This window comes from Anomaloglossus baeobatrachus, chromosome 5 (assembly GCF_048569485.1).
Source record: "Anomaloglossus baeobatrachus isolate aAnoBae1 chromosome 5, aAnoBae1.hap1, whole genome shotgun sequence".
NCBI classification, from domain to species: domain Eukaryota; kingdom Metazoa; phylum Chordata; class Amphibia; order Anura; family Aromobatidae; genus Anomaloglossus; species Anomaloglossus baeobatrachus.
In genome coordinates, this window is record NC_134357.1 from 339,259,475 (window position 1) to 339,279,797 (window position 20,323).

Sequence of the window (20,323 nt, forward strand, 5' to 3'; positions counted from 1 at the left end):
TTGACATGTGCAAACAGGTCATTTCATTGAGTACAATAGATGAGCTTTGCCAAAACTGTTATATGGAACGGGTCCTTGTGGGTGGGACGAGACCATGGTTATGCAGAAGTCTATAACTTTATTGTGTGAAACTGTGGTGCCAAGTAGTAAGATGGAGGACTGACAAATAGCAGCAGTAGTACCAAGAATGATGGAGCAGCCTAAAGTGCAACTGTGCCTTCAAATCGATTGTACTCTAAAAGACTTGTTCAAGTATTGTGCCCACAGTGAGCAAAAGACTGTTGAAAAATAAATCAGTATCTGTATCTGTGACACCTCAGAGGTAGAATCATGGTCAGCACAAGGGCCTTAACACATGTGAGGCTTGCACACACAAAGCCCACGCATCAGCCATGACCACCGCAACCAATTATCCCTTGATCTGTGGCGGTGGATGGGGCTTGAATAATTGAAGGACTGCTGAGCCCCTCACCTGACTGCTGCTCTGCGTCACCCCCACAAATATATGATGGGAGTTGGGGGCTTAGGCGGGCTTTGCACATTACGACATCGCAGGTGCGATATCGGTGGGGTCAAATTGAAAGTGACGCACATCCGGCGTCGCAGTCGATATCGTAGTGTGTAAATCCTTTTTGATACGATTACCAAGCGCAATAGCGTCGTTATCGTATCATCAGTGTAGGGTCCGACATTTCCATAATTTGGCAGCAGCGACAGGTACGATGTTGTTCCTCGTTCCTGCGGCAGCACACATCGCTGTGTGAGAAGCCGCAGGAGCGAGGAACATCTCCTACCTGCGTCACCGTGTCTCCCGCCGACTCTGCGGAAGGACGGAGGTGGGCGGGATGTTTACGTCCCGCTCATCTCCGCCCCTCCACTTCTATTGGCCGCCTGCCGTGCGACGTTGTTGTTACGCTGCAAGACCCGCCCCCTTAGGAAGGAGGCGGTTCGCCGGCCAGAGCAACATCGCAGGGCAGGTGAGTGCATGTGAAGCTGCCGTAGCGATAATGTTCGCTATGGCAGCAAACACAAGATATCGCTGCTACGACGAGGGCGGGGACTATCGCACTCGGCATCGCAGCATCGGCTTGAAATGTCATAGTGTGCATAGCCCGCCTTAGATTTAAAGCGCCACTCGAATGCTGAAAAAAACCCGCTGGAGAGGTGCTTTAAATTAGTGGTCATTTGCGAAGTTGCTTTTTTTGTTTTACCAAACACTGCAATTTAACCCATTTACCAAAATGAAAATAACTCTTAAAGGGAATTTGGAGCATGAAACAGACAAAAAGTTCTCCAAACATTCAGGCATATTGAGAAACGAAACATTTCAAAAATATGGATATAATTAGATTAAAATAAGTGAAAAAATGTTACGCTATCATAGATAAATAGGTAGTGAACAGTGAAAAAAAATACTAAATTGTAAATAAACTTTTCACTAGATTTTTTGAACAAACGATTTTACACAAAAATAATAATAATAAAAAAATACAAAACCTCTTACCCACACCCTCCATCTTCCAACCGAAGTGTGAATAATTCAAGCATAATGTGGCAGTACAGCATTAATAATCTTCAAAACCATGTACTGCTAAAATGAAAAAAGAAAAAAAAAAAGCCAAACTCCAACAATACAGCGTGCATGAAGGAGGAAATATTTGCAGATATTAAACAGGGTGGATTTTCAGGACTTGGCTGGGCTCCCGCCTGCTTCGCAGCTTTGTAATAAAAGCTAGTGTTTCTGCACTTATTTTCAAATGCATAATTTAGAGTTTGTTGGAAGGTAAGGTCAGATGGAGGGGGAAATCAGCATTTTTATAAACATCACCCCTTGCTTGCCAGAATATGGCATTCCATATCTGCGTTTATGGCAGCCCTGAGTAATTGCATGGCTCTCCAGAGCTGCCTTGAGCTATTGCATGGCTATTGTATCCATTACTCTAAGTTGTGGCTATGAAATATTATTGTTTGGCTTATGTATCTCAAAACTCCTAAATGTATTTATTTTTCTGGCTGTATGTAAATAAAGCTTCATAATTTTAGAGCGATGAAGCTTACTAATACACTTTAGACATTTTCTGCTTCCTGTCAATGGATGAAAAAATATAATTGGTTATATCTACAGTATAGACTGGAATGGAAAACGCTACAGGTTTAATGTCAGAGAAGAATGTTTTCTTTAAAGTCTGTTTGTAACGCCCTGGCCTATCAGGTCGTCACAGGGTATTGTGCAATCTGCCCTTCTGTGCAATATCAATCTCCTCCTTGGTTACGGGTCCCTGAGCTTTGGTGTTGCCAAGAATAAGCTAATCAAAATCCTAGATATACTCTGCACTACACCCACCAGACACACCAGTGGACGGCCTGAGTGGACTAGGGTCTCCCACTTGGAGGGTTGGTTGAAGGGGAGGTCAGGAGTGTCAGGAGGAGGACAGTGTAGTGTTGGAGGTGAAAGTAAGAGGAGGTCAGAAACTGGGCTCCTTGGAACTACTAGGTGGCAGACGTTGGTCTGGGCCTGGTAGGAGCTGGACCCCGGTCGCCGGGGATCGTGACAAGGGGCACGGAATGTCGAGAAGGACAGCCGGCGTCCTTGTGCCATCACCAGGCAGGGGCCAGGGCACAACGGGGTACGTGGACCCTAGATTAGGGAGAAGCTTCAGGTGTCCTGACAATTTACCTGACGAGGACAGAGCCTTCAAGATCTGTTCTACACCTGTTCCAAAATCGGGGTACTAGCACAACGAGGGGGATAGGACTTTCCACACATACGGTCTAGAAAATCCCAAGCGTGAACCCTGAGAGCAAGCTCACCCAGTTAGCCATACTGGGGAGCGGGACTCAACTAGTTCTACACTAAAGGGACCAACTAGAAGACAAGGTGCCAAGGCAAAGGTCACAGACTAACAGGGAACACCAACGGGCACGGGATCAAGGCGTGCTCCCTCCTAGCGGCAGCGGTGTCAAAAACTTTGGTTTACCACAGTTGTTGGTGTCAGCGTTATTGGACTGATTGAGTACACAAGTGACCCTTACCATCCCAACGGCACGACCCTATCCACATCACCGAGTCCCCGGGGCATTCTCCCCTACCCGTGGAGGGGTTAAACAACTGGCTGCCCCCAGCATCGCTACCGTGTACTTCCAATCGCAGCGCTGGTACTCCATCTTACCACACACCACGTGTGGCGTCACGAACTCTCCACACCATCCCCTGTAAATATCTTCCTTCCCCCCCTTTTATTCGAGTGGCCGCACAACCCCTGGGTCCGGACACCTCTCGAGCCACCGCGGATTTGGATCCAAGCAGCCCGGCCGCTGGCACGGGGGCGGTCTGTTTATATAGAAAGTCATGTGTGTCCGTGTGATCCACAAGAGACATGTCCATTGTTTAGTGTCAGCACAGATGAAAAGGGGGAATAGAAGTCTTATGGGTCTGTATAAAACACGTACAGCACACAGATGACATCCACAACCTCTCCTCAGGACCAATACCCTTCAAATCTACTAGAAATGGTTTTAACTTTCACAGTTTTCATAGCCAGGATTTTTTTTTACCTCAAATATGTCCTCCGAGCTGACTGGTGGAGATAGGGTATCAGGATTCTTGAACTAGTGGCTCAGGATGACTGGCTTGAGGAGAGATTCGTCAAAATTTGGTTGACCACTCCACTTGATCGTTGGACTCAGGATAGGTTGACGAAAAGTCCAGGATGACATTTAGCAGCTTGCTGAATCAGAATCTGGATGTGAACTGGACGCTCTGTCTCAAACTATATAGAGGGGTAGACCATGTAGGCAGAAGACATGTTGGACGAACTGCTCAGTGTGCAATGGAGTAGAAGGAAGACCGGACAAAGGAGTGAAGAGGGCCATTTTGGAGATTCTGTTCACTACATCCTAGAAGATAAAGCAACCAGAGGACACTGGAAGATCAGTGATGAAGTCCATCGAGATGTGCTCTGCTAGGAGGCAGAAGACACAGATAAAGGTAGTAGTCGCCCAGAGGGAAACTTCTTAGTCCACAACATCCTTGCGCAGGGTTGGCCACCAGTAATGCCGCAAGATAAGAAGAGATGTCTTCTGCCTGGTAGGACCTGCAAGCTTAAAGGAGTGAACCCACTGCAGCACTAGCCTCCTGTCCACTTCATCGACAAAAGTTATTCTGGGTGGAACCCAAGACAAGCTTACTGATGAAGCAACCGTGAGCAATTTGGAAGGCTTAATGATGTGTTGAAGCTCCTACTCTTAGAGGTACTTTGCACACTACGACATCGCAAGCCGATTGTTACGATGCCGAGCGCGATAGTCCCCACCCCCGTCGCAGCTGCGATATCTTTTGATAGCTGCCATAGCGAACATTATTGCTACGGCAGCTTCACATGCACTTACCTGCCCTGCGACGTCACTAAGGGGGCGGGTCGTGCGGCGTCACAGCGACGTCACACAGCAGGCGGCCAATAGAAGCAGAGGGACAGAGATGAGGGAGACGTAAACATCCCGCCCACCTCCGTCCTTCCACATAGACGGCGTGAGCCGCGGGACGCAGGTAAGGAGATGTTCCTCACTCCTGCGGCTTCTCACACAGCGATATGTGCTGCCATAGGAACAAGGAACAACATCGTACCTGTCGCTGCCGCGACATAATGGAAATGACCGACACTACACCGATGATACGATTTCGACGCTTTTGCGCTCGTTAATCGTATCAAAAATGAGTTACACACTCCGATGTCGACAGCGACGCCGGATGTGAGTCACTTTCGATTTGACCCCACCGACATCGCAGCTGCGATGTCGTAGTGTGCAAAGTACCCCTTAGTCAGCCGACAAAAATAACCTGGAAAGTGGATCCACTTTGACGTTCTATTCAGCTAGCCACAAAGTGAGTACAAAGTCGAAGTTGGTGAATAACAGCAACCATCAAGCTTGGCGAGGATTCAGCCTCTGAACTGGCTGCAAGTACACCAAGTTCTTGTGGTCGGTGTAGATGACAATGGGATGCACAACCCCCTCTAGTAGGTAAAGCCCCCGTCTCACACAGCGAGATCGCTAGCGGGATCGCTGAAATGTCACAGGTTTTGTGACGTATCAGTGAGCTCTCCAGCAATATCGCTGTTTGTGACAAGCAGCAGCGAGCAGGCCCCTGCTGCGAGGTCGCTGATAGTTCCAAAACGATCAGGACCATTTTTTGCTCGTTGGTCTCCCGCTGTGCAGCACGCATCGGCGTGTTTGACGGAGGGAGACCAATGATATGAATGTGCAGGGAGCCTGTAAGCGGCGGTACGCTGTTAACCATGGTACACGCCGGGTAACTATGCAAAGCGCTTTGCTTAGTTACCCGATGTGTACCATAGTTACCAGCGTACGCCGGTTACAGGCTGCCAGACGCCGGCTCCCTGCACACGTAGACAGGGTATACAATGGGTAAGTAACTATGCAAAGCGCTCTGCATAGTTACCCGATGTGTACCCTGGCTACCAAGCACAGCGTCGTTACACGGGTCGCTGGTGGCTGGTCTCTGATCGCTGTGAAGATCTGCCTGATTGACAGCGCACCAGCAACCATGTAGCGACACTCCAGCGATCCCTGTCAAGTTGGATCGCTGGTGGGATCGCTGGAACGTCGCTACGTGTGATGGGACCCTAACACCACTCCTCCAGAGCCATCTTAATTACCAACCATTCTCGTTCGCCAATCAAGTCATTGTGCTCATGGGCAGATAAATGCACTTTCAGCCTCAGGAATCCACATCTTAGGATCCGCACCCTAACGTTTCAAGGCATCGATAGGGACGATTCGGGAAGAGAAATGCGGAATAAATTGATGGTAGTAATTGGCGAAGCCCAAAAACCACTGAATTGTTTTCACACAGTCAGGACAAGACCACTTCAAAACCACCGATACCTTCTCTGTATCTATCCTCAATCCTGTGTCGGAGACTATGTATCCCAGGAAAAGAAGGGAGATCTGTTCAAAGATGTATTTATTGAACTTGGCGTACAGACAGTTCTCCCTTAACCTCTGCAGGACCCGGAAAACATGTTTCCTGTATATTGGTAGGTCGCGAGAGAACACCAGGATGTTGTCCAGATACACAACCACACATGAGTAGAGAAAGTTCCGGAAATTATCATTTACAAATTCTTGGAAAACTGCACGGCACTGCTGAGGCTGATTGGCATTACTCGATACTCGTAGTGGCCGTCGTGGGTGTTAAAGGCTGTCTTCCATTCGTACCCTTACCATATTCAGACAAAATGAAATGCTCCATGGAGGTTGAGTTTTGAAAAAATACTGGAAACTAAGAGGTGGTTAAACTATTCCAGTATAAGTGGCAGCAGATATTTATTCTTCACTGTAAATTGATTGAGACCTCTATAGTGTATATGTCGCGGGCGGATAGGACGCACTCGCCACGCTCGGATCCGTGGCTGCTGCTGCTGCTCGGTGGCTCAAGCGGTGGGCCGGACCTGGGGACTCTGAAAAAGATAAATTAACATGGAAAACATTTAACAAAAGCATATTTTTAGTTCTTCCCTTACGGGAGGCATGGCACTTTAACGTTTCAAAACATATGTAAAAACACTTTTAATAATAACGGACGGATTCATGTTCATCCGCTTACCCACCCAAGCAACCTAAACCTTGATGCTGCCCCTAAGAAATGGGCAGCACCCCTCTTCCCCAGTCTGGAAGCAGGAACTCGGTTCCAGGTCACCCAAGCGGGAACGGGTACGGTATCTCGCACTCGGCTGTCACTTCAGGGGACCCCACGTCCAGGGGGACCCCTGACCCCCGGAGGATGGCCACCGGTCCTGGTGGTGGCCGGACCCCAGCCTACTCTGCTGCGGGTCCTCCCTCCAATATGCCTCTCCGGAGGCGGTAACGGAAAACAGCCCACAAATTATCTACAAGACCACAAGTTCGTGGTTGGCCTGCAAGTTCTCAGCCTTGTCTCTTAAAGGGCTAGCGGAAAACACAGAGTCCCTACGGGGACAACTTGTTGGCAACTGCCGGTATAATCAACTTGTTGATAATCAGGTCACAAACTCAGATGATTGGTGTTCATTCATTCAACTGAAACACGGTGATGGGGGTCCCAACGAGGACAACTGGGTTGCAACGGTGGACCGCTGCCTTTATTCCTCATTTCCGCACTCCTCGCCCTGCTCCAGGCGAAGAACTACAGGCTCCAGCCCCTCCAGCGCATGGCAGGCGCGATGGGAGAGGGCCACCCGGCATCCATGGTTTCTGCTCTGAGGGATGAAAGTGGCCTCCATATCATACAAGCCAAAGACCCCTTCCTCCTCCGAGACGGACTCCGTGTCAGCCACCGAGCCGCTGTCATCTGACTCTAGGGGACTAAGGGCGGGATTCGGCAGGACAGATATGGTTTCTAACTGAGCCCAGACCTGTAGCTCCTCAGTGGCAGGCGATTCATCATCGGTCGGTGTACGGAGGCCCGCCATCGGTTCTTCTAAGTCAACCGCTCCAGCATCTGGTTGGCCGGCGTCCTCTCGGGCCTCCAGGCCCTGGCGGGGCGTCAGCACGGACTCCGCCATCCCCATCGGGAATGGCGGGTTGAGCGGGGCTGTAAGGGCGGCTAGCACGGGCGATGGAGCGGGCCCTGCAGGGGCCGGGGATAGACCGGGTCCTTCAGCCGCAGCGGCCGATCTCTCGGGGACATAAGGGCGTGGGTCACTCACCAGCTCCTCTAGCATGGCCTCTATTTCATGCGCCCGCACAATCGCAGCCAGCTCCTCCAGTTCAGCGATCCAGCAGGTCACGCACCTGGGCCCTGTTGCGACAGCACAGCACCATCACTTGGGCATTCAGCCATGCCGCTGTCCCGGGCGCAGGCTCTGGGGACTCGGGGCCTTCAGATGGGGTAGACACACTGACGCTTGTGCTTCCAGGAACCGGATATGTTTCAGGGTCCTGGCGTCCCTGCTCTTATGTCCTCGGTTACATGAGGCAGGCTCTTATCCGCCCCCCCTTGGTTCTTTCTAGCACTTCCTCTTTGGGGGCAGGGCTTCACTTTCGTGCCGTCCCTGCTCGGGGAAGACGCTCGAGCGGGAAATCTTCGCGCCAAAGATGGCGGCACTTCAAATTTTTCGGCCAGACTCCGCCGGCGGGGACTGCAAGGCGCACTTCTACCGGTAGGTAGATCGGTTCTATCCTGTTCGTGACGCCAAGTTGTCGCGGGCGGAGGGGATGCACTTGCCACGCTCGGGTCCGCGGCTGCTGCTGCTGCTCGGTGGCTCGAGCGGTGGGCCGGACCCGGGGACTCGAGCAGCGCTCCTCGCCCACGAGTGAAAAGGGGGTGGTTTGTTTTGGGAGATAGTTCGTGACGCCACCCAAGGGTCGTGGTGATTATAGGCACCACTGCTGCTGGTGACGGGGATCCCGGGAGAGATGGTAGGGAGCAGCTAGGATGTTGTCCCCTCCGTGGGTAGGGGTTGGTGATCCCGGGCCCGGTGGTGTAACGAGGAGGCTGGATGGCTGGGGTGCAGGGTTGCAGGGGCAGCGCGGCGCGGTGCCAGATGGCACTGTTGTACTCACTCAGACACAGATGCACGGAGTCTCTGGTAAACCAAACGGCTGGATGGACGGGTCCCGCAGCCGGCTGCAGTGTTTGTGCTCTCCCCGGACAGTGTGATGGTGGCTGTCTTTCCTTGCACCTTGTTAGAATGTTCTGACTCCTGTGGTTGCCCACCAGTAGTCCGCTCCCAGGCGTATAGGTACCGACGGAGCCCGTTTTGCCCGCAGGTGCTGGCCCTTGGATCTCTAGCCTATGGCGGTGGCTGTATATCCTCACGGTGTGGACTGTTGCCTGTCGGGTCTTGGTTGTTGGGAAACCCCTGGGGTAACGGTCACACTCGGATTGGACCGTTGTCGGCGGCTCCAAGCCTAGTCGGGGTCTGATGGCCCTGCCTGTGTGCTTAGCTTCACTCCGCTCCCCGGTTCGGTAGCGGCGGGCCACCACCCGACCCGGTCCTACGGTTCCGCAGAGATCCACTACCTCCTGCAGACGGCCACCACCGTCTGCCAACCTTGCTGTTTGTGTCTGGGCCCCTACCCAAACACCAACAGTTTCTGACCTCTCACTTTCACCTTCAAACTTAATCTCTGTCACTTTTCCCGCCTCCAGGCCTGTGAACTCATCGGTGGGTGGGGCCAACTGCCTGGCTCCGCCCCACCTGGTGTGGACATCAGACCCTGGAGGGAGGCAACAAGGGTTTTTGTATGACTTGTGTGACTATCCAGGGGAGGGAGTGTGTATGGTGTTATGTCTGTGACTACCTGGCTAGTCCAGGGCGTCATATATACATGGCTGGAGGGAGCCATCTTTTTTCTTCATGAAGAAGAACCCAGCCACGGCCGGTTAGGAGGACTTCTGGATAAATCTCCTTGACAGATTCTCCTTGATATACTCGGACATGGCCTGGGTAGCCGCCTGGGAGAGTAGATTCGACCATGAGGAGGTAAGGAATCTGGAAGTAGGTCAATAGGGCAATCAAGCAGCCTATGTAGTGGTAATGTCTCAGCTCCCTTCTTGTCGAATACATCCACGTAGGACCAGAAGGCGAATGGCATACCCAGATGATTTGATGGCATTGCTGGTGGTCGGGCAGGATAGACAGGAATGAGACATTTCTCGTGACAGGACTGACCCCTTCTGAGCACTTCACCGGATCTCCAGTCTAAGGGGTACTTCTCACATAACGAGATCGCTAGCGAGATCGCTGCTGAGTCACGTTTTTTGTTACGCACCAGTGACCTCATTAGCGATCTCGCTGTGTTTGAGACACTGAGCAGCGATCTGGCCCCTGCTGTGAAATCGCTGCTTGTTACACACTGCTCTTGTTCATTTTTTGGACTTTGCTCTCCCGCTGTGAAGCACACTCTCTGTGTTTGACAGCGAGAGAGCAACGATCTGAATGTGCAGGGAGCAGGGAGCTGGCTTCTGGCAGCCTGCGGTAAGCTGTAACCAAGGTAAATATTGGGTAACCAAGCGAAGCCCTTTGCTTGGTTACCCGACATTTACCTTGGTTACTAGCAGACGCCGCTCTCACACTGCCAGTGCTGGCTCCCTGCTCCCTGCACACGTAGCCAGAGTACACATCGGGTAAATAAGCAAATCGGTTTGCTTATTAACCCGATGTGTACTCTGGCTAGGAGTGCAGGGAGCCAGCACTAAGCGGTGTGCGCTGGTAACCAAGGTAAATATCGGGTAACCAAGCAAAGTGCTTTGCTTGGTTACCCGATATTTACCTTAGTTACCAAGCGCAGCATCGCTTCTACGCGTCGCTGGGGGCTGGTCACTGGTCGCTGGTGAGATCTGCCTGATTGACAGCTCACAAGCGACCATGTAGTGACGTACCAGCGATCCTGACCAGGTCAGATCGCTGGTGGGATCGCTGGAGTGTCGCTAAAGTGTGACGGTACCCTAAGACAAGCTGGTGAATTTGAACCACGGCAAGCCCAGTATCAGTGGACGTGACAAGCCTGGTAGCATGTAGATGGTGATCTTCTCCAATTACAGTATTCCCACCTGAAGCTCAACTTGCTCGGTGATGAACTAAACGGCCTTGATCAGGGGTTTTCCATCAACAGACGACACTGCTAGGGGAACTTGAAGTCACTGGACAGAAATCTGATATTGGTCCACCACGGCCTGGTGCACAAAGTATCCTGTGGAACCGGAGTTCAGATAGGGTGAATGAGTGAATAAGTTATTGCCACAGGATATAGATACCGATAGAGACGGGAGAGAACTTACTCTCACCCCCGGTTGCCTCTCCTATGGACCCTAGGCTTGGGAGTTTCACAGCTCTGCAGGACAGGAACAGATCTGGTGTTTAGGACTACCACAGTAGAAGCAACATCCCTCAGTGCAAAGGTCCTACTGGGGAAACTTTGCCAAGTTCATGTGATCCACCTGCATGGGTTCAGGAGAAGCAGCGGGAAAGTGACCTGTGGTACGATGGGTCTCTGAAAGGTTGGAGCAAGACGCAATGACCTCCTTTCTTAGCTCATCACTCTGGAACGTTCTTGGAACCTGAGGTTAATCTGGATAGTTATAGTTAACAGGACGTCCACAGAAGTAGGAACATCTCGGCCTGCTAGTTTGTACTTGAATCTTCTTGACAAATCAACCCCTGAAAACTAGCTACAAGCGCCTCATAATTACAGCCGAGATCAGAGGACAGGGTGCTGGCCTCGGTGAGATCTCCCTGGCGCAGTCTGAGAAACGAAGATGCTACTGAAGTGACACAATCTGGCTCATCGAATACCTTGTGGAATGCCTCCAGGAAGGTTTGCAGATTCGAGACAACAGGATCGTTATCTCTCATAGTGGATTGATCCAGGTTAGGGTCTCACTAGTCAAATGAGACATCAGAAAGGCCACTTTGGCCCGATCCGATGCAAACTGGAGAGACGAAAGTTTAGAGTGCATAGTGCATTGGTTTCTGAATCATCTGCATTGCTTGAGGTTGCTGTCAAACTGTGGAGGAGCAGACAAGTGGGTACCAGAACCAGGAGCTGGATATACTGCCAGAGTAAGTACTAAGGCCAGGGCAGGATCATGAAGAGCCATTGGAGCCAAAGTATGCAGACAGGTGTCCACTGACCGCAAGTAGGTCAGAATTCAGTTTTGTTGTTCCTGTTGATGGGTCAGTTCTGCGAGCTGAGTGGTATTGGAGCCAGCGGTGTCCAGGGACTGAGCAAACTGTCACGCTGGTGGGTGTGGACCCACTGTGCCACAGCATCAGCTCACTCTGGAGGGGCATAACTAAGGGACTACCTCGTCTTTACTAGAGCCTCTGATGGTGAGGATAGGCTTGTGCTGGAAGGTAGCCATCAGATGCTACTTCAGGGGATATCTTGACACTGTGGTAGCTGACCCCATGCATCAGGGATGCAGGAAAAAGTTTAGGTGCAGACAGGGCGACTGGTGCAGACTGTACGGCTGTTTCAGGCTGGTACATCGGGTAAGGCAAGTACAACAGGTACAGCAGGTATGGCAGGTACATCAGGAACGGCAGAAATGGCAGGTATAGCAGATTCAGACAGATAGTAGAACATTGGTTAGAGTTAGCAGGCACAGGTAACGGACACAGGATACAAGGAACGGGAAACGAGACCTGACAACTAGCATGTGTGTCTCTCACAGTAAGACCGCATTGCTCAGTGGGAGGATCCCTTAAATATCTAGTGCCTGTCGACCATAGTGTTATGGCACGCTGGCCATTTAAGAACAGGGAGGCTCGTGCACGCACCCTAAAGGCCGCTTTACGAACTGCGATATCGGTACCGATATCGCCATCGTGCGTACCCGCCCCCATCTGTTGTGCGACATGGGCAAATCGCTGCCCATGTCGCACAACATTGCCCGGACCCGTTACACAACTTACCTTCCCTGCGACGTCGCTGTGACCAGCGAACCGCCTCCTTTCTAAGGGGGCGGTTCGTTTAGCATCACAGCAACGTCACTGCAGCGTCACTGAACCGCCGCCCAATAGAAGCTGAGGGGCGAAGATGAGCGGGACGAACATCCCGCCCACCTCCTTCCTTCCGCATTGTGAGAATGGACCCCCATGTCGCCGATGAGCGATTTTGCACGTTTTTGCAACGATGCAAAATCGCTCATTGGTGTCACACGCAACGGCATCGCTACAGCGGCCGGATGTGCAACACAAAATCCGTGACCCCAACGAGATCGCTGTAGCGATCTCGTAGCGTGTAAAGCCCGCTTAAGTGCGCTCCCAGAAGACCTCTGTGGTGTGTGCAGGCCCTGGGAGCTGGAGGCAGGAATAGTAACTGATGGTACCGCTGAGCAGCCGGGAGGGTGAGTGCGCTAGTGGCATAGTCCAGTGATGCTGATGACGGTGTTACAATTGCCAAGTTAGGCTATGTGTGCACATTGTGTTCGATTCCGCAGGGTGTAAGTCACTGCCTGTGCTTCTCAGAACGCAGCCGAAAAAGCTGCGTTCTGAGACGCATTCGGCAGAACGCAACGTGCGCACATTCCTGGAGAATTCATATGTTCTGGATGCTTTCTCTGCCATAGACAGAGTGGGAAAAGCATCCAGAATGCACATTTTTCACAGTACGGTCCCATTCGGCTCTGCAGCATCCCCATAGACTTGCAGCAGAGCCAAGTGGGCCCGCACTGTCAAAAAGACTGCGAGACAGAGCCGCGCGATCAGAATGAACTCGGATGAACTTCACCCGACTTCATTGTGATCACGCGGCTGTGTGTGTGTGCCGCGGCTTGATTTGCGGTCACACATGAAGGACTCACCTGTGATCGCAAATCCCCTGAGTGACTGCAGTGAGCCGCGCGATCAGCCATGCTTTCACTCAGGTTCCTCGCGGCCACCGCTGCAGTCCTCCACCTGAGAGCGGTGGCCGCGAGTAACCTCAGTGACAGCACAGCTGATCACGCGACTCACTTCAGTTGCTGCATGGAGCTCACATGAGCGGCGGTGTTCTACAGCCGCTCCTGTCAGCTTCGGATGTAGCAGAGCTGAAAGCGTTGTGGGACCTTGCATGGATTACGTCGGACCTGGAGGTGTTTTTGAGGGATTAATAAATTGGTGAAAGAGGGTGGTTTTTTGTCTTTCATTACAAATAAATTATTTTTTGGATGTGTGTTTATTTTCTTGATGAGCCGGGTAGAGTCCCGGGACTGTCGCATCTAATGGATGCGGCAATTCCGGACGGCTGCTGGCTGATATTGTTAGGCTGGGGGGCTCCCCATAATGTGGAGCTCCCCATCCTGAGAATACCAGTCTTCAGCCGTGTGGCTTTACCCTGGCTGGTATCCAAATTAAGGGGACCGCACGTCGTTTTTTTTTAAAAATTATTTATTTTTTTACCTGCTCGATATAGACACGCCCACCGGCGGCTGTGATTGTTTGCAGTGAGACAGCTGTCACTCAGCATTGGGGAGTGTCTGACTGCAACCAATCATAGGCGCCGGTGGGCGGGGGAAGCAGGGAATACGTGATGGATTAATGAGCGGCCGGCATTTTCAAAAGAGAAGCTGCCACAGTGTGAACGCCGTGCAGCGCCGCACCGGTGATCGGGGATCGGTGAGTATGAGAGAGGGGGTGAGAGGGAGAGACCGACATGGACAGAGAGAGAGAGAGATAGAGACAGAGAGAGAGACCGACCGACAGAGAGAGAGAGACTGAAAGACCTGCGTTTATTATGTCAAAAACACATGCAGATCGCTAGTAAAAAGCAAGTGAAACGAATTCTTTCTTGAAAAATATGCGTTTAGACATTTCTCATTGACTTCAATGTTATTATAACGCTGCCAAAATGGCAAAAACAATTGACACATTGCTTCTTCAAACGCAGGGATTTTGACAAATTTTCCGCAACTAAAATGCAGCGTTTGTAAATGCATCGTGCGCACAAGAAAGCCCTATTTTCCATAGACTTTGCCTGGAAATCAAAACGCATGCAATTTTGCATTAAAACGCTGCAGCTCAAAACGCTACTGAAACGCATGAAAAAAAGCAAAGTGCGCACATAGCCGTAAGGGTACTTTACATGCTGCGACATCGCTAGCGATGTGAAATTCTAGATCGCAAGTGCAATCTTTTGAGATCGCACATAGGTCATTTTACGCATGTGCGATCTCAAAAGATTGCACTTGCGATCTAGAATTTCACATCGCTAACGAGATCGCTAGCGATGTCGCAGCATGTAAAGTACCCTTCATACTAAGTTGCCAAGAATTCTAGAAAAAAAGTAACAACTCACAGACTTCTGGAAGAGTCAAAATATCTTCTGTGATTCCCAATTTCTCAGCTTTCAGAGAACATCCAGACTCTTGGAAAGTGATGGATAGGGAAGAATCAGGAGCTTGTTTCTTATTTGTCTTGTTATTGATAATTAATATCATATTTCCTACACACCATTTTACAAATAGTACCTCACCTATTGGGTGTGCAGTTTAGCCCCAGACACTTTAATGGAGTTGAGTTGCAATGCCAAGGACATCCTTCGGACAAGTGTGGTGCAGTTTTGTGAAGAAAGTAGCCAAGTTGTTGCATGGCTGGCTCTGTGTTTGACTGGAATCTGTATAGAGGGGGCTGGCCTAGTGGCTGAATATAAATTGGAGTGGTTTGGTTAAGCTGTAACCAAGGTAAATATTGGGTAACCAAGCGAAGCCCTTTGCTTGGTTACCCGACATTTACCTTGGTTACTAGCAGACGCCGCTCTCACACTGCCAGTGCTGGCTCACTGCTCCCTGCACACGTAGCCAGAGTACACATCGGGTAAATAAGCAAATCGGTTTGCTTATTAACCCGATGTGTACTCTGGCTAGGAGTGCAGGGAGCCAGCACTAAGCGGTGTGCGCTGGTAACCAAGGTAAATATCGGGTAACCAAGCAAAGTGCTTTGCTTGGTTACCCGATATTTACCTTAGTTACCAAGCGCAGCATCGCTTCTACGCGTCGCTGGGGGCTGGTCACTGGTCGCTGGTGAGATCTGCCTGATTGACAGCTCACAAGCGACCATGTAGTGACGTACCAGCGATCCTGACCAGGTCAGATCGCTGGTGGGATCGCTGGAGTGTCGCTAAAGTGTGACGGTACCCTAAGACAAGCTGGTGAATTTGAACCACGGCAAGCCCAGTATCAGTGGACGTGACAAGCCTGGTAGCATGTAGATGGTGATCTTCTCCAATTACAGTATTCCCACCTGAAGCTCAACTTGCTCGGTGATGAACTAAACGGCCTTGATCAGGGGTTTTCCATCAACGGACGACACTGCTAGGGGAACTTGAAGTCACTGGACAGAAATCTGATATTGGTCCACCACGGCCTGTTGCACAAAGTATCCTGTGGAACCGGAGTTCAGATAGGGTGAATGAGTGAATAAGTTATTGCCACAGGATATAGATACCGATAGAGACGGGAGAGAACTTACTCTCACCCCCGGTTGCCTCTCCTATGGACCCTAGGCTTGGGAGTTTCACAGCTCTGCAGGACAGGAACAGATCTGGTGTTTAGGACTACCACAGTAGAAGCAACATCCCTCAGTGCAAAGGTCCTACTGGGGAAACTTTGCCAAGTTCATGTGATCCACCTGCATGGGTTCAGGAGAAGCAGCGGGAAAGTGACCTGTGGTACGATGGGTCTCTGAAAGGTTGGAGCAAGACGCAATGACCTCCTTTCTTAGCTCATCACTCTGGAACGTTCTTGGAACCTGAGGTTGATCTGGATAGTTATAGTTAACAGGACGTCCACAGAAGTAGGAACATCTCGGCCTGCTAGTTTGTACTTGAATCTTCTTGACAAATCAACCCCTGAAAACTAGCTACAAGCGCCTCATAATTACAGCCGAGATCAGAGGACAGGGTGCTGGCCTCGGTGAGATCTCCCTGGCGCAGTCTGAGAAACGAAGATGCTACTGAAGTGACACAATCTGGCTCATCGAATACCTTGTGGAATGCCTCCAGGAAGGTTTGCAGATTCGAGACAACAGGATCGTTATCTCTCATAGTGGATTGATCCAGGTTAGGGTCTCACTAGTCAAATGAGACATCAGAAAGGCCACTTTGGCCCGATCCGATGCAAACTGGAGAGACGAAAGTTTAGAGTGCATAGTGCATTGGTTTCTGAATCATCTGCATTGCTTGAGGTTGCTGTCAAACTGTGGAGGAGCAGACAAGTGGGTACCAGAACCAGGAGCTGGATATACTGCCAGAGTAAGTACTAAGGCCAGGGCAGGATCATGAAGAGCCATTGGAGCCAAAGTATGCAGACAGGTGTCCACTGACCGCAAGTAGGTCAGAATTCAGTTTTGTTGTTCCTGTTGATGGGTCAGTTCTGCGAGCTGAGTGGTATTGGAGCCAGCGGTGTCCAGGGACTGAGCAAACTGTCACGCTGGTGGGTGTGGACCCACTGTGCCACAGCATCAGCTCACTCTGGAGGGGCATAACTAAGGGACTACCTCGTCTTTACTAGAGCCTCTGTATGTATGTATGGATGTAGCAGAGCTGAAAGCGTTGCGGGACCTTGCATGGATTACGTCGGACCTGGAGGTGTTTTTGAGGGATTAATAAATTGGTGAAAGAGGGTGGTTTTTTGTCTTTCATTACAAATAAATTATTTTTTGGATGTGTGTGTTTATTTTCTTGATGAGCCGGGTAGAGTCCCGGGACTGTCGCATCTAATGGATGCGGCAATTCCGGACGGCTGCTGGCTGATATTGTTAGGCTGGGGGGCTCCCCATAATGTGGAGCTCCCCATCCTGAGAATACCAGTCTTCAGCCGTGTGGCTTTACCCTGGCTGGTATCCAAATTAAGGGGACCGCACGTCGTTTTTTTTTTAAAAATTATTTATTTTTTTACCTGCTCGATATAGACACGCCCACCGGCGGCTGTGATTGTTTGCAGTGAGACAGCTGTCACTCAGCATTGGGGAGTGTCTGACTGCAACCAATCATAGGCGCCGGTGGGCGGGGGAAGCAGGGAATACGTGATGGATTAATGAGCGGCCGGCATTTTCAAAAGAGAAGCTGCCACAGTGTGAACGCCGTGCAGCGCCGCACCGGTGATCGGGGATCGGTGAGTATGAGAGAGGGGGTGAGAGGGAGAGACCGACATGGACAGAGAGAGAGAGAGATAGAGACAGAGAGCGAGACCGACCGACAGAGAGAGAGAGACTGAAAGACCTGCGTTTATTATGTCAAAAACACATGCAGATCGCTAGTAAAAAGCAAGTGAAACGAATTCTTTCTTGAAAAATATGCGTTTAGACATTTCTCATTGACTTCAATGTTATTATAACGTTGCCAAAATGGCAAAAACAATTGACACATTGCTTCTTCAAACGCAGGGATTTTGACAAATTTTCCGCAACTAAAATGCAGCGTTTGTAAATGCATCGTGCGCACAAGAAAGCCCTATTTTCCATAGACTTTGCCTGGAAATCAAAACGCATGCAATTTTGCATTAAAACGCTGCAGCTCAAAACGCTACTGAAACGCATGAAAAAAAGCAAAGTGCGCACATAGCCGTAAGGGTACTTTACATGCTGCGACATCGCTAGCGATGTGAAATTCTAGATCGCAAGTGCAATCTTTTGAGATCGCACATGGGTCATTTTACGCATGTGCGATCTCAAAAGATTGCACTTGCGATCTAGAATTTCACATCGCTAACGAGATCGCTAGCGATGTCGCAGCATGTAAAGTACCCTTCATACTAAGTTGCCAAGAATTCTAGAAAAAAAAGTAACAACTCACAGACTTCTGGAAGAGTCAAAATATCTTCTGTGATTCCCAATTTCTCAGCTTTCAGAGAACATCCAGACTCTTGGAAAGTGATGGATAGGGAAGAATCAGGAGCTTGTTTCTTATTTGTCTTGTTATTGATAATTAATATAATATTTCCTACACACCATTTTACAAATAGTACCTCACCTATTGGGTGTGCAGTTTAGCCCCAGACACTTTAATGGAGTTGAGTTGCAATGCCAAGTACTTCCTTCGGACAAGTGTGGTGCAGTTTTGTGAAGAAAGTAGCCAAGTTGTTGCATGGCTGGCTCTGTGTTTGACTGGAATCTGTATAGAGGGGGCTGGCCTAGTGGCTGAATATAAATTGGAGTGGTTTGGTGTATGTGTAGCGCCTCACGGGGCAGGTGCGTTTAACCTACTCGTCGCCAGGCCGTCGACTGTCATGGTCACGGGCGGCCTAGCCCGGCTTCGTTGCCCCGAGGTGTACAGGCAGGGAAGAAATGTTTGGGATAGTGTTGATGTGTTTGTCGTGACGCTGTCCTCCAGGGCGGATAGTAGTAGCAGCCAGGGATGGTATCCCTCTCCACAGGTAGAGCGAGCCCCGGGGAGGATGATGAAGTGAGTAGTTATAGCGGCGGGGAGCGGCAGTACGTGTAATAAAGAGTCAGAGTCTATAGCTGCGGTTCCAGGTTGTTTATTCACTTTTGTATGATGCCGCTCACCCAGGTAATACCGGTCACTTGCTATGATTAGCTCTGTCGAACCCGAATCCCTTTAGAGGTGAGCCCGGTTTAGTGTTCGATGGGTTTCTCCTTGTAACGCCTGTCTGTTGATCCCCTGGCTTGAAGCTATGAGGGGACCCTGGGTTTCAGGAGATGTACTCTTGTCCCTATCTGCAGGTGCCGCGGTTCCAATGTGGAGTCCGGCTTGATGCGAGGCCCCGGATCCTCTATGGCACTGTGCTGTCGGGCGCTGTGTGGTCAGGGAAACTTGAAACTTTCCCCGTCCAGACAGATTCTAGAAAACCAACGTGAAGTATGATTTTTCCCTAGGGTCCTGCCGCCCTGCGTGGCGTCAGTTCTGAGGGGAGCAGATTCACTCTCCAAACGGCAACCGTGTGAACTCTTCCTCCTACGCACCAGAGCACCTGTAGATGCGACTGCTCCTGTAGCGCCCCACGGGGCCTCAGGGGGTTACTCGTCACCGGGCCAGTGGTATTTGGGGTTGCTGCTGTGACTGGCCTGACCCGGTGGCAGTGGTGACTGGGGTCTCGGCCGCCAACCCCTCCTGCGACTTTTCCTCTCCCAGGTGCATTGTTGGATGGGAATAGGGGATGCTTTGCAGCGCAACCCGTGGTGTGCGACCAGGAATTAGCCGCCGCTGCGAGGTGTTGCTCTACTCTGGGGCTGATGTTAATGCAGCTCAGATAGTCTAGCTCCCCACAGGTGGAGCAAGCCCCAGGGAGGATCAGGACAATGGGGACGGCTGATGGCGCTGAAGCACGGGGCGGAGGCGCTGGCAATAACAAAGACGACACAGGGGGCTGCGGTTCAAGTTCCGTTTACTCACAGTTCTTAAGGTGCCCCGGAGGTGCCGCTCTCCGCCGCCATGGATGGACTCCAGCAGATCCCGGGTGATTCAGAGGCAATCACCGGTGTCTGTGGAAATGTGTGAGACCTTCCTCCTCGCGCTACCACAAGGTTCCCCATAGCTTGAAGCAATTTGGGGAACCCCCGCTGTTGGTGTTAACTGTCCCGTCCTGTATGCAGGTGACGCGGGTCCTCGCCATATGATCCGACCTTAGCCTTGAACCCCGATCTTATATATCTCTGTTCTCCGGGAAGTGGGTAGTGGATGATGGGACATGAAATCCCCATCCCCTGCAGATTTGTTGGAGTCCGTGAAGGTGTCCTCAACCGATGGTCCTGCACCCCGAATGTGCTTGCACTGTGTGAACGGTTAGGCTCGACCATAGCTACCATGTCTCCTCTTGTCCCAACATCTCCACTAGCTGACTGTGTCTCTCGTCCTCTTTCAGTCTCCCTCCTGCAGACTC